This window comes from Meles meles, chromosome 4 (genome assembly GCF_922984935.1).
Source record: "Meles meles chromosome 4, mMelMel3.1 paternal haplotype, whole genome shotgun sequence".
Lineage (NCBI taxonomy): Eukaryota > Metazoa > Chordata > Mammalia > Carnivora > Mustelidae > Meles > Meles meles.
The window spans coordinates 16,810,058-16,822,081 of record NC_060069.1 but is presented as its reverse complement, the minus strand read 5'-3'; the positions used below and the strand labels follow the sequence as shown (position 1 = coordinate 16,822,081).

Here is a 12,024-nt window from a genome sequence, read left to right as displayed (position 1 = left end):
CAAAAAAAGTAAATCAGTGTAGAAATGTTGACTCTGTGTTATTCCTGTGTCTGATATGATTTCACTAGGGGAGAGGGAGCCAAGGGGGCAAGAGGAGTGGGAGAGAAGATACTGAGAAAGAGAGATCAGATCTTAGCATCTAACTCTACTCTAATTCAGCCTATTTCTCAAAAAACAGCAGCTAGACACTTGAGTGTGGTGTTAGTTTGAGTTCAGGATTGTTATCAGTTGCAGGGAGGGGGACAGGAAGGTGAAATTTATGTGATTTATAGCAGTGTTTCTCATACTGTATGGTGCTTATGAATCCCTGGGGGAATCATATTGAAGCTCAAGTTCTGATTTAGTCGTTCAGGTTCGGGACCTCAGGTTTTTAACATCTGTGGGTATTGGGAGGGGAATCCAGAGGAATGATTAAATACACTGGACAATTCTTACACTCCTGGAGGATATTTCTTCATTCATTCAACACAAGTTTATTGAGGACTGACCATGTGCCAGGCACTTCAGAATCAGCAGTAAATCTAACAGGCTAAATTTCTGTCATTGTGAAACTTACTTTCTGGTGTTTGTTGGTGGGGTGTTAGGGAGATTTGAAGTATTGGAAGCTACAGCTCTATGTTGAGCATCATCCTTCTGTGGTTCTGTTTCATCTCCCAGAAATGCTGTGAGCTTCTCTTTTTGGATGACATTGTGCAGGACATTGGCTACAGCTGCTATTTATTAAATGCTTGTTATGGGGCAAGTATCTGACACTATCCCCTGCCTCCCAACTGGTTAAAAGCAAAAATTTTCTGTGGAACTTTAAAGCTTTTATGTGTGTCACAGTCCCAAAATTGTTAGTGAGGAAAATATATGACTGAGTTTTTTAATTCTCTTATTCATTCAATAATTTAGTCATTCTACCAACTTTGGAGTCCCACTAAATAATTCTATAACGTGAGACACGGGCCTCTTGAAAATAACAGTTCCATCAAAGGCATCTTTTATAAAGATGACCCCAATAAATGTAATGGAGAATATGAAGAAGAAGATGGAATTAATCTCTTCTGCATCGATTTGCTTATTGGACGTTTACTAAGCTCTGTCTCTATATCTGACACTATAGCAGACAACAGAAAACAAAGAGAAGAAGGAAGAAGAGGAAGAAGAAAGAGGAGAGGAGGAGAGAGAGGAGGAAAGGAAGCAAAAGGGCTGAGGGGGAAGTGGGAGAGGAGGAATTGTCCTTGTATCTATCATTATTGAAATAAGTTGATTAGCCACTTCTTAAAACACACTTCTACCAGCGACTGGTATACAGCTAGATGTTAAAACATTACATTAGACAGTAATATTCAGGCAAGCAAGAACCCCGTCTATATAGTTTTCTTCATTTGTTGAAAAAATGGGGTAGAGTAGTTAAATCATTCTATGAAGTCTCTGTAATTAAATGCTTAAATAAAGTCCTTTGAAAGTAAATGCTCCCTGAGTTCAAAGGAAGGTGAGGTCACTTGGAGGTGGCCAAGGAAAGCTATATGGTAAAGGTTAATGTTTAATTTGGGAACTGAGATCAGTTCCATATTAATCTTGTTTGGTAAAGTAACCATAGCACAGAGCCTGGAACAGTACAAAGACTCACACACAATTCTAGAATGAGTGAATGGAGGATAGAGCAATGCATGGATAGATAGATAGATAGATAGATAGATAATAGGGGAAAATGCATGATAGGTAATAGAAGATAATATAGTTGTACCATAGGAAAACATAATTGACGGAAATGTCTCAGTAATTTAAAAAATCTAAGTACTCACCGTTTTCACACATTAGATTATTTCCATCTAACCAAAGTTATTAATTTAAGCAATTATTAGGAAACAGAAGCAAGCATAACATCAAACCATCCCCTTAATTTACATCCATAATTTTATGTTGGCTCATGCATTTATTTACTTTGGTTATGTAAAAGAACAGTGATGTTAAAATCACAGTGGTTATTTATAGAATGTCCTCTAAAATCAGTATTTTATAATATTCATCAACTCTTTCATGTGAATCCAGAAAGACTTTTACCATAAAATATTGGTGAGGCACGTCCTGACTCTAAAAGGACAGCATTCCATTTGTATGCTGTATATTCTACAGCTGTAGCTTAAGTAAGCATTTATAATGTCATCATAGGTGAAGGACAAAAATACAGAACCCGAAATAGGAAATGCCGGATGCAAGTTCTTGTTTCTTCAGATTTATACCCTTCAAGATCTTCGTTTCCTCCATCTTTAAAATGGAAGTACCACCATGTTTATTGGCACACGGGGTCTCCTTTCCTTTCAAAAACCTATTCTTTACTCTTGCTTTCCTCTGAGGTTCTGGATTTTGTTAACCGCTCCAGCTATGGAGATGCCTCCCATCCCTCAACCAGTGTAGGAGTGAGAGAAACAATAGTTCAGCACACTTGTACTTGTTTTTTAAAAGATATTAATTAAATCCAGCTCGTACGTTAGTAACTGCTCTTACTAAATGTTTACAACTGCTGCTGTCACTAAAATACGTAGGCAGCCAGCTGGAAATTATGGGTAGAAAAAAATAAGACTGTCTTTCTTAGTCACGACGGGTAGAGGGTGTGGAAATTTTTCAGGTGAAAAATGCCATAGTAAATATAATATTGATTGCTAAGTTCCTTGTTCTTTGAAGACAGAGGTAGCAGACTGCTAGCTAGTTCTGTGCATTAAGTGGGTCATATTTGTATAGCAAAAGCCTCGTAAGAAACATCCGCTTATGAAGTCTTCTTTCATTATATGTTTTCACAGTGAAACAAATACGTAATCTTGTTTGCCGAACCCCATAGCTTCCTGTGAAGCCCAAAGCTGTAAAAGTCAAGCGTGCTTACGAAGACTCCAAAACACAAAATAACTTAAATATAGAATATCTTGGCTTGAAAGTAAAAGGCTAATAAACAAATGCACAACACATGAATATTTCTTCTATTTTAACACTTGTTTACTCTTTGAGCGGGTAACACATTTTCCGGTGATTCAAACTGTAAAAAGAACAGCAAAAAAGTTTCCCTTATTCTTTTTCCCTTGCCACTCAGTTCTCCTCTCTTAAGTGACAATCAGGGTGGTCAATGACTTTTCTGTCTATCTTTCCAGAGATAGGAGTATGTATGAATATGTTTCAAAGGTTGTGGCATAATACACATCATATGCTTATTTTCCCTTATCAGTTATTCTAGTCATGATGAGCTGAAACTTTGCTTTTGCAGAGAATATATTTGGCCTGTTTGCTAGTTTCTTGCTAGGAATTTCTTACTGTTTGATACTGGGAAAAGAGGGGGACCGAGATAAGAGCCCATCTAACCTCAGAGTTTATGGGATTGTGCATTAAGTGGGTCATATTTGTGTAGCAAAAGCCTTGTAAGAAACATCTGCTTATGAAGTCTTTTGGAAATCCCTACTCCACACTTAGATATAGACATTTTAGAAATGAAATAAACTTTTGAGAGTGAATTTGTTTCTATTCCTACTCACTTATTTTACAGATAAGCCTAGAATAATTGAGAGAATTCCAGTTTCTTGGCTAGTAACTGGCAGACATGAGAAAAAAACAAGACTCGTGTCTTCTGTTTCATGAGGATGCTAATCATTGAATCATAATGTTATGGATTGAATTGTGTGTCCTCCTTCCCCCACAAATCATAAGTCATTGTGCTTTGAATGTGATCTTATTTGGAAATAAGGTCATTGAAGATATAATTAGTTAAGACAAGCTCATTAATGTGAGCCCTAACACATTATGATAGGTTATTCTTATAAGGGAAAATTTGGACACAGAGACACACATAGAGGGAAGACGATGTGAAGAGACACATGGAAAACACCATCAATAAGCCAAGAAGACAGGTCTAGAATAGATCCTTCCCTTACACTTTGATTTTGGAATTCTAGCCTCTAGAACCGTGAGGCAATACATTTCTGTTGTTTAAGCCACCCAATTTGTAGTACTTTGTTATGGCAGCTCTAGCAAGGAAAGATTTTTATTTATTTATTTATTTATTTATTTATTTATTTATATTTTTAAAAAGATTTTATTTATTTATTTGGCAGAGAGAGATCACAAGTAGGCAGAGAGAGAGAGAGAGAGAGAGAGGAGGAAGCAGGCTCCCTGCCGAGCAGAGAGCCCAATTCGGGACTCGATCCCAGGACCCTGAGATCATGACCTGAGATGAAGGCAGAGGCCTAACCCACTGAGACACCCAGGTGCCCCAAGAAAAGATTTTTAGAGCCATATGATCTACCAACCCCCCTCCCCCCCAGCTCTCACCAGACTCCATACTACAGTGTTTCTGACAATTTCTAATCCAGCTTTTTATTCCCTATCTGCAGTGATGGTGAATAAGTCTCCCTGGTCGGGGAGAAACCCTACACTACAGGGAAATTTTCTTTATGGAGCTAGTTCAGGCTCCCTGGAGCTCCTAAAAACAAAGGAAAAATATAACATATAATATATCACATTTTTTAAAAAAAAGATGTATTGATCGTGAACTGAATGACAAGAGCTCTTAAGGCAATTTTACACCCACCTCTTAAAAAAATTCTAATTTCATAGAGTCTTGTGTGTTACAGCTATTACCTGAATAACATCGGTAAGGAAACCTGTAGGTGAGAGAGAAAAATATTTGCCCCAGATCACACAAATAGTGATCATCAAATCATGTCAAGACTTAGGTTCAGTGATCCAGGATCAGTGCGATTTCATCCATAACAAAGCTAACTGATCTCGTGTCTGAAAACAGTTGTAGTTTCTTTAATCAGCTATCAAAGCCTTGGTTCTATACTAGCCAATTAAAGTAATCTGTAATTCCTTGGAAAACTTAACTCCAGTTAACTCCAGACAGTAAGCTGAATAGTATTCTGGCATGATTGGACAAGTATGGAAAAGAACATTTAGATCATAAGTGAAGGCTGTATATTATGTCACCCTCACAAGTGTTTATGTTGTAGATGGGCAGTCATTGATAGTGGGATAAAAAACTTTAAATGGCAATAAATTTTAAAAAAATCCACTCCTACCCCAGCAACAGTTTTGGCTTTTTAAGACTCAAGACTCATGTACACACATAAGGAAGAAAAAAAAAACACTAAGAAATTAAAAGGTTTAAGTTCTATGTTTAATACTTTCCCTATTGTGAAACTCTGAGTACAGATTTTCTCATTTGTGGAACTAGAACAATCATGTTGACCTCATATGAGTGTCTAAAGGTGTTAAAGTTTAAAAGGAATATAGAGATAGTAGGTATTAGGGAAGTCTATTGAATCAGAGGTTCTGGTGTTGAACCCTAATGAGCATTATTCATAATCACCCCAAAGCAATTCCTTTGCCCCTTAAATGTTGAGAGTCAGTGTTTTCCACCTTGTGGTCAAAATGGGTGGGAAAATCATTTTTACAGCTCAGTACAGGTATAAAAATAACCTTCTTAGACAATCTTCTGAGGAAAGTTGTCTTTTCATATGTCCCCTTCAACACAAATGTAAGGAACAATGTGAATGCTGTTTCTCACTGCTCTTAGTCAAAGAAATGAGAACTTTTTTGCCAGCAAGACAGTTTGGTTTCATGACCCAGTGCTTCTCAAAGTGCTGTTCTCAGAGCCATCCTGGTCCAAAAACTGTTGACAGGTCTGTGACAGGTACAGAAATAGAGAGTGAGCGGCATTTGGAAGTTTTTGTAGCCCTGTAGAGCAATTTTACATCTGTTGAAGCCAATAAAGAACTGTGATTTAATTTGGTATGTTTTTTCATTTCATTTTTCCCAGTAATTCATTTTATTATATTTTATAAGAGTTTTGGGCTGTGATTGATGAGGGGAATAGTTGGTCCTTCAGCAGAGAGAATTGAGAAGCCCTGCTCTACTCTTACTGTTAAGGATTTGAGTTTCATCTCTACACAGAAAGTGATGGGGACTTTGAAGCCGTTATTTAGATAATTCGAACGATGTATTGAGAAAGCCACAAATACAATTTCACCCAAATTCCTTTAGTGCTATCCAATTTCCCTTATCCTGGTGAGGTGTGGCCGTAGTAAATGGCACTCTCTGAAACTCTTAAATCAGGACAGTATGAGTCAAAAGTAAGATAATATGCATTTTGCCTTTCTCTGAAGCTTAACCCCATGAGGCACATTTTATCTTGCGTTTGGGCGAATATGAGAGAGGTAAAGTTAGCAGTTAATTCTTGAGCTTTCCTTCCTGAACACTCTAGAATGGAATTTATTTCAAGGACCTTGCTGAGGGACTTTAAGGAACTAAAAGAAACTGAGGAACTAAAAGAAAAAAGAAAAAAAAAAGAAAAAAGAATTTCAAGTGACTATATATGTAGATAAGAAACTAACTTTATTACTTGGATTTCTAAATCCAAATTATCATTTTAAAAAGATAAACTAGAGAAATGATAATCTAGTAGTACAGTAAGCTGGAGACATTTTTGAAGCATTTTTTTCAAAGGAAATCAGACAGAAAAGAAATCATTTTTACCAAAACATCCTTGTGCTCTTTAGAACATATGTGCATACCTACTGTTTTAGTACTTCTGTGACTTTCATCACGTGCTATGTTGAAAAGCAATGGTCCCTGCTTTCCTAGGAACTTGTGATAGGAATTATATAATAGAGAGGTAATGAGCACTTTCTGGCACTTTCTACATAACAGAATTTATATAGCCAAATAGATAGTGTTTGTGTGTGATGGTCTTTATGGGGAGACTGGCTTTTTTTTTTCCCCCCTCAGATAACCTTACTTGTTCTTTAACTAGAAAAAAAAAAAGTCAGAAAATACTAACTTGTTTTTGAGATTCAACTTAATTAGCTCTTAGACTATCAGGTCCTATTGGCATATCCAGTTTTGAGGTCTTAGTTTGGAATGAGGGCAGAGAGATGAAACAGAATGATTTTGAGCTCAGAATTAGTTTGTTTTTAATTCTACTTATCTAAAATCATACTAAAACATTTAGAATTTTGAATAAGGAAAATATATATATACACACATGTGTATATGGATATCTATGTTTAAAACACTGAATCTAAGTATGTAGAAAAACTCTTCCATATCTGTGTCAAGAGGCTTAATTTACGGATGTTCATTGCAGCAATGTTTTATTAGCCAAAAGAAACAGACAAAACAACTGCATGACAACCAATATGATCATCAATAGGAAAATGGATAAACATTGAGATCTATTTAATAAATATATCAAGAGGTGTTTGAAATAAAAGAATTGTTTTTACATGGAAATATCATAAAAGCGAAAGGTGGGACCGAGAGGAAGCACAACTTGCACAATGTGTATAGAATATATGCGCATGTGCATATTTTAAAATCATACGGCAATGTGATTTAAAAAGAAAGAAAGATTGATTTATGGCATATAACAACATGGACTGGAAGAACACACATCAAATCCTTATTTGCAGAGGATTCTAAGGAATGAGAAAGAGACAATATGGCTGGTGAGGAGGAACAAAGAAGACTTCAACATGTCTATAATGTCCAGGTTGTTAAAAAAATAATAAATTCTGTAACAAGGGAAAGAGTTGTTAATACTTAGTTTTTCACTCTAGGTGATCAATACATAGTTATTTATAATATTCTATGTACTTCATGTTTTAAAAATCTTTTCAAATTTTATTAGTTGCAGATGTCTTCAGCAAAACACTTTATTACAACTTATGCTACCTATAACATATGATTAGTTTAGGGCTTAGCTGATATTAATACTTAGATGTGCTGGCTTCTCAGACACAGTCTCTATTTTCTGATCAACATGTTCCCAATTCTGAGATTTCTATATCACACTTATGATTAGGCTTACTCAAAGGCTTCTCCTAAAACTATTTAGATTAATACCCAAATAGAAAGGTTAAATTGTTGCTTCTTATAACTTAATACTATTTATTTTATTATTTTTAAAGATTTTATTTATTTAGCTGAGAGAGTGAAAGAGAGAGCAGAAGTGAGGGAGGGAGGACAGAGGGAGAGGGAGAAGCAGACTCCCCACTGAGCAGGGAGCTTGATGCGGGGCTTGATCCCAGGACCCTGTGATCATGACCTGAGGTGAAAGCAGACACTTAACAGACTGAACCACCCAGGCGTCCCTTAACTTTCTAGTATTTAGAGGAGACTGCATTATCAGAGAATGTATTAATCAAGCTTGACAACTTACTCCTAAAATGCAATTCAAATTTACTTATTAAAAACATTATCATGTAAACACTTGCATATTCATCGAGATCAAAGAGGTTAGGAACATTTTGGGGTCTTGTTATTAGTATCAGTTGTAATGGAATTTGATTGAGATGGTGCTCTGCCTTACATTGGGTTTCATAGTATAGGCGGCATGGTAGTTTAGAGTCTTTGGCAAATTAATATCACCATTCAAACACTGCCCTTCGATTATTCCTCAGCAGTGGTCAACTTTTGGGTCACCCAGCAAATTTAAAATGTCAATGTGATGCTTAATTTTCTATTGAAAGGTCTGTGTTTTTCAAGGAATGACTGTAGTTCAGAACCACTGGGTTCTAAGTATTAGGAAAACTTTAATTTTAGAAGTAAGGATCATTGAACCCACTATAACATATCTATCATAAAACTCCTAAATGAGGTTAACAAGTCCAATTTAAATTTAAAGTTGGCTAACTGGACTTGTTAATACTTGCAATTTGCCATATAAATGGTAAAACTATTCAGCATAGTTTTAGTAATAACTTGTAGGTACCTCTCCCCCATTAACAACCCCCCCAAAAAAAAATCCAGATTGCTGTGCTTACTAACCCAGATGAAACCATAGAACTTTCTTCCACACAATAGAATGAAGTGATCACAGATATACTATGTGGTACACCTGATGAATATACTCAATTTTAGCTGAATGAAAATAACATGAGCTAAAATAGAAATGAGATAATATTTTATAGGCTTTAGGCCCAGAATTTGTCTTTACTTTTTACTTTGTAAAAAGATTTAAATTGTCAAGACAATTGTAAGGATCTGAAAAACATATTTGTGTCAAAAATAAAAATATAGGGATGCCTGGGTGGCTTAGTTGGTTAAGCAATGCCTTTGGCTCAGGTTGTGATCTCAGGGTTCTGGGATCAAGTCTCATGTCATCGGGCTCCCTGCTCAGCGGGGATCCTGCTTCTCCCTCTGCCTGCTGCTCCCCCTGCTTATGCTCTCTCTCTCCAACAAATGGATAAATACAATCTTTAAAAAATAATAATAAAAGTAAAAATATAAATGCTAACCTACTCCTTAAAAAAGAAAACAACCCACATCAATAACATCAACAAACTTTGAACCAATCAACTACTTAAAGTTTGCGGTGTTCAAAGCCAGTACACTCTTCTCAGAAACCGTCAGTAAAGCCGCAATGATTCGGAGGTAAGACTCCCTGCCTTGTGTTACCCTGGTTAATTTCTAACTTCATTGAAATGCTTTGGGTATCTGTGAGAGGGGAACATGAAGAACCAGAGAATGCATGTTGCTCTCAGAATTCTTTTGAAAGCATGAGATACATGGCATGTGTTATTTTAAATAGTATGTCATTTGCAGATACCTGTAAGCTGTTTGAAGAATTTTTAAAAATTCATGTTTTAAAGACTTTCAGGCCTAAATAGAGAAAACTAAATGAATGTAGCCACTTCATTCTTTTTTTTTTTCTTAAAGATTTAATATTTTAGGGAGAGGGAGTGGAAGAGAGTAGTAGTAGGGGAGGGGCAGAAGGAGAGGGGGGAGAGAGAATTCCAAGCAGACTCCCCACTGAGCACACAGCCTGATGTAGGACTGGATCCCAGAATCCTGAGATCACAACCTGTACTGAAATCAAGGGTACATTGCTTAACCAACTGAGCCACCTAGGCGCCCTTCACCATTCTTTCTTATCTATGTATTTTGCTGCCTATCCTGTTTTCAACTGGAGAAAAAGATCCTTACAATAGTTGGCAGGGAGACGGGCGTTAGCTTTACTCTTAATGGAGCCAAATAAACCTAAAAGAACATCCGGGAAAAAATGAACAAATAAGAAGCAAAGAAAAATGTTCCAAGTTGAATGTTGGCTCCTGAAATCGGTCCAAAGATTTAAAGTTGACAAAGGTGAAATTTGTTTATATTTAATACACAGTTTCACAGGTTTTGGGAGTGTTGATTACATATGCAGTTCCTCATATTCTGCATTTATTTTGGCCACCTTTCCCACATTTTCGGTTTTTGAAATACTAGGACTCCAGGATGCTTGCCTTCTCGTCACTTCTTTTGATCTTCTTGCCAACTTTAGTGTTTGACTGTAAATATGGTAATTAGTTCTGCAATTACTATCTAATTCCATATTTAGTACATTGGCCTTCTTCATTAGAAGCTGCTTTCTTTATTTACATGACTGGGTGGTGGCCATTATTTTTAACTGACATTGGCAACTTCTATTTTTGATTAGCTAAAACAGAAGAGTAAATGGCTCTAGATTTCTCCCTATGTCCTGAGGATATCTGTATTAGTTTCTTCTTTTTTAAATTTTTTTGAGAATGACATAAACAAAAATCTTACAGATGTCAGATGCTCTAAAAAACACTTGTTATAAAGAGATGTATTTTATCTCTACCCTTTTTAAAAATTGTCTATCTGTGGAGCACTGATGTTTAAAGACCTGCCTTAAGGAATTCTGCTACTAAAATCATGAATGCATGTTTTGTAACTGTGGACTTTGTTCTTACAAATTAACTCCCAATTAACTTTGGGAAATAAAAGAAACATATATAAATACATAAATGTGTTTATTGGGTTGATTGCTAGCACACAGTATTGAATCACAATATATGTGAGCTAGTAGGAAATGAAACTGAAAACTTTGACAATAGCTGGTCTTATTTAATTGAACTGACAGGCGTTTAATATATAAGGGTTCGGTTGTTAATTTAAATTTTAAGATATAAAATAGTCACATGATTGCCATAAAATGGGCATTATTTGCTTGCTGGAATTAACATATTTCACGGTACCCTTCAAGAGTGTGGCAGCTTCCTAGTTCTCTGCAAACTTTTACTCATTCATTAATTTAGTAAGTACCCTGTTACTGTCAGATTTCTAGTTTGGGAGATACAACAATGACCAAGGCCCAGTTCTTTCCTTCAAGGAATGTGGTCTTAATCCAGAGAAACTGAATAAATTTCATTTTAGTTCATGAATCAATAAACATTTATTATGTGACTAATATGGATCTGTACCATACCAGACACTCTCAGAGATGCAAGTAACAGACAATTCATAAATGTTTATAGAATGTTGTCGAATAAATGAAGAATAAAGCTCACAATTTAGCTGAGGAGGCAGGCACAAGAAATCAACATATTTTAAATAATTTAAGTCACAAATTCAATACTACTAATTTGACAGATTGATTCCCTTTAATGAGCTGGCTCTTATTTGAACAAAGTCAAAGAATTGAAAAAAAAATTATTATTTTTTAGCTAACTTGCATTTATTATAAAAGAGCTATATCCAGTTTTGCATTTGATACAAATTAATTAAATTTGGTCTTTGAGTTATTTAAAGCATTCAATAAAAGATACTGGAGTTCTAAATATTTTCTGGTTCTGAACACTTGCTTTGCCAAGATTGCTCCTTGTATAAATGGAAACCCTCATGAAATGCGTTTTTTTTTTTTTTTTTTTCATTATTTTCTCAGAAAGGACATTTAGTGTCTTTGGTGAGGTAGCTTTCTGATACAGTTGGACAACACTTCCTAGGCAAGTTCAGCAAATTTCCATGATGTCATAGCCCGAAGTAGTTTCTGGAGAGATGAGTCCATTGCTACTCCCTTCATAATCTAACAAGAAGTCAATGTGTTCATGCTGCTTTATAAACTGAGGGACGGAACACCTTCCGGTGACATCCAAATAAACTTTTTGTCTTTCAGAACTTTCTTCTTGGGGTGCCAGTGTGGCTCAGTCGGTTAAGCATCAGACTCTTGACTTCAGCTGAGATCTTGATTTCAGGCCCCATGCTGGGCCT

At 35.9% G+C, this 12,024-nt stretch overlaps 1 protein-coding gene across 3 annotated transcripts in view; it reads left to right on the top strand.

The window, feature by feature from the left end:
* Positions 1-12,024, top strand: part of ZNF385D (zinc finger protein 385D) — a 940,116-nt gene that overhangs the window by 726,004 nt on the left and 202,088 nt on the right. The gene's annotated exons all lie outside the window — the stretch shown is intronic.